The sequence below is a fragment of the Chiloscyllium punctatum genome, unplaced genomic scaffold, assembly GCF_047496795.1.
Source record: "Chiloscyllium punctatum isolate Juve2018m unplaced genomic scaffold, sChiPun1.3 scaffold_786, whole genome shotgun sequence".
Taxonomy (NCBI): Eukaryota; Metazoa; Chordata; class Chondrichthyes; order Orectolobiformes; family Hemiscylliidae; genus Chiloscyllium; species Chiloscyllium punctatum.
This window is the reverse complement of record NW_027310520.1, coordinates 27,501-30,000: the sequence shown is the minus strand read 5'-3', so window position 1 is coordinate 30,000 and position 2,500 is coordinate 27,501. Positions and strand designations below refer to the sequence as shown.

Sequence of the window (2,500 nt, the reverse complement as noted above, 5' to 3'; positions counted from 1 at the left end):
ACAACAAGCGCATAGAGGCCGACAAGCCTACAGCAAAGAGAAGGAAAGGAGCATGGTCCGAAGAGGAAGAAAGCCTCTTGGAGCAACTTGAAATAAGCCTCGCTGGAGCAAGATTCATCAATGTCGAGATTGCTAAGGTCATAACAACTAAGACCGCAAAGCAGATCTCAGACAAACGGAGATTGCTTCAGAAGAAACGGCTTACACAGGTAGCAGCCCCGACAACCCCGATAACATCGGAAAGAGAGGAGCACGAGACCAGACCAGAGGAGGATAATGGCTCGACTGCACAAGATGAACAACAAGTCCCATACAAAATCCCGGCCAAACTCCCTAAACACAGGGAAGTTGATGAACACATCAAAAAGGCCGAAGAACTATTGCAGAAAGCCAATGATCCACTCTGTATGGCTCAAGCTCGGGGTTTGGTAGACTGTATTACAGACGAAATATACGGTGGTCATAACGAGAAAAACCCCCGCAGACGGCAAAGAGAGAACAATCGAAAGGCCGAAAAGAAGGGTAACAACAACGGGGCGAAGAAACGTTATGCCACCAAGAAAGCGGCATATAAAGATGCCCAAGAACTATACAGAAACAACAGGCGCCAGCTAGCCAGAAAGTTAATGGGTGCACCAGATACATCCCAATGCCCCATCTCACGAGAGGAACTGGAAACCAAATTCCGTGAGAAATTGTCCAAGGCGAACAACAAAGCGGACATAAGGAACTTTGCTGGTTATGCTGGCCGTGTTGATGACAACCTACTCCTGGGACCAATTGGGGAAGAGGAGGTAGAAGAAGCCCTGAAAGGAATTGACAGACACAGTGCACCAGGGCCAGATGGCAAAAAGCTGAAAGACCTAGAAGCCATCCAGGAGACCGACGCCTCCCGTATACCTCGCCTCTTCACCCTGTGGTTAAAAACAAGATCTATCCCAGAGAGTATGAAAAAGAGCCGGACAGTGCTCATTCCTAAATGTGAGGACAAGGATCGACTAAAGAACCTAGACAACTGGCGCCCCATCACAATCGGGCCAATGCTTCTCCGACTGTTCACTAAAATTATGGCAAAGAGGTTAAGCAAGGCGGTTAACATCAACCCGAGACAGAAAGGGTTCCTGGCAGCCACGCCGGGCTGTAACGAGAATATTGCTATCCTCCAGAATGTCATCAAAGGATCAAAAAAGAACAGAAAGGAGCTAGCCGTTGTCTTTGTCGATCTGGCCAAAGCTTTCGATTCAGTCGGCCACAAACTGCTCATTGGCTCGCTAAAGAGGATGAAAACACCTACGGCCTTCGTGGATCTGATCCGCGACCTCTACACCAATAACACTACGGTGATTGAGGGCAAAGGCAAGCCCACGGAACAGATCAAGATCGAGAGAGGCGTGAAGCAAGGCGATCCGCTTTCACCATTGCTATTCAATATCGCAATCGACCCTCTGATCAGTACCCTGGAGCAGGCAGGCCAGGGAATAACCATGCCGTTTGGAGACAAAACGGTGAAATGTACAGCATTGGCTTTTGCTGATGATATCGCACTACTGAGCAACTCTCACGCTGGGATGCAAGAGAACTTGAAGATCCTCCAGTCTTATTGCGATAAGACAGGCCTAGATATTAATATCAAGAAAACCAAAGGCTTCCACTTCACATGCAAAAGGAAGACCTTCATGTACAATCATGAGGCAAAATGGAGGATAAGAAAAGAAACCATCACATACATCCCACCAGGCGACACAGAGAAATACCTGGGAGCCCGGATAGACCCATGGGCTGGCGTTAAAGAGAGTGAATGGGAGGACAAGCTCAAAACCTGGGTTGAAGGCTTAAGATCAGCGCCTCTCAAACCAACTCAGAGACTGGAGCTTCTCAGAGTGCATGTCATCCCAAGATTGTACTTCCACCTGATACTGACAGAGGCGTCTCAGAACACCTTGGTGAAGCTGGATCAGATCATTCGGAATGCGGTAAAAGAATTCCTACACTTGCCACAACACGTCGCTGACGGTTTACTGTACTCAAAGAACAAGGATGGAGGTCTGGCAATACCAAAGCTCGAGATTCAAATTCCATCTGCAATTATTAGAAAGCGAGAATCTCTGGAGCGCTCAACCGACCCAATCATCAAAGCGTCCTTCCAATTCAGGGAAGAGAGCAATAAGGAAACCATCGAAGAATTTCGATCACTCAATGTACTTCGAGAAATTAAAGGTTTCCTGGTTGAGAAAAAGGTACCCGCTGGACCTACCACGGAGGAACTGGCAACAATGCTGGATGGAGGGCATTTGTCAGAAAAGCAAAGACAACGCTTACTGAAGCCTCCCAATGAGTACGGAGCGTGGCGAGAGTGGGAGTTCGAGAAATGGGGCAAGATGCTGTGCCAAGGTGACGGCATCAAATACTTCCAGGATGACAAGATTTCCAATTCCTGGATCAAACCGCATCCTAACACCAGATCGAGAAACTTTATCGCCAGCCTGCTTCTCAGATCTAA

General features: G+C 48.0%; 1 pseudogene; it reads left to right on the top strand.

Moving 5' to 3' along the window:
• Positions 1 to 2,500, top strand: part of LOC140473946 (28S ribosomal RNA) — an 8,305-nt pseudogene that overhangs the window by 3,667 nt on the left and 2,138 nt on the right.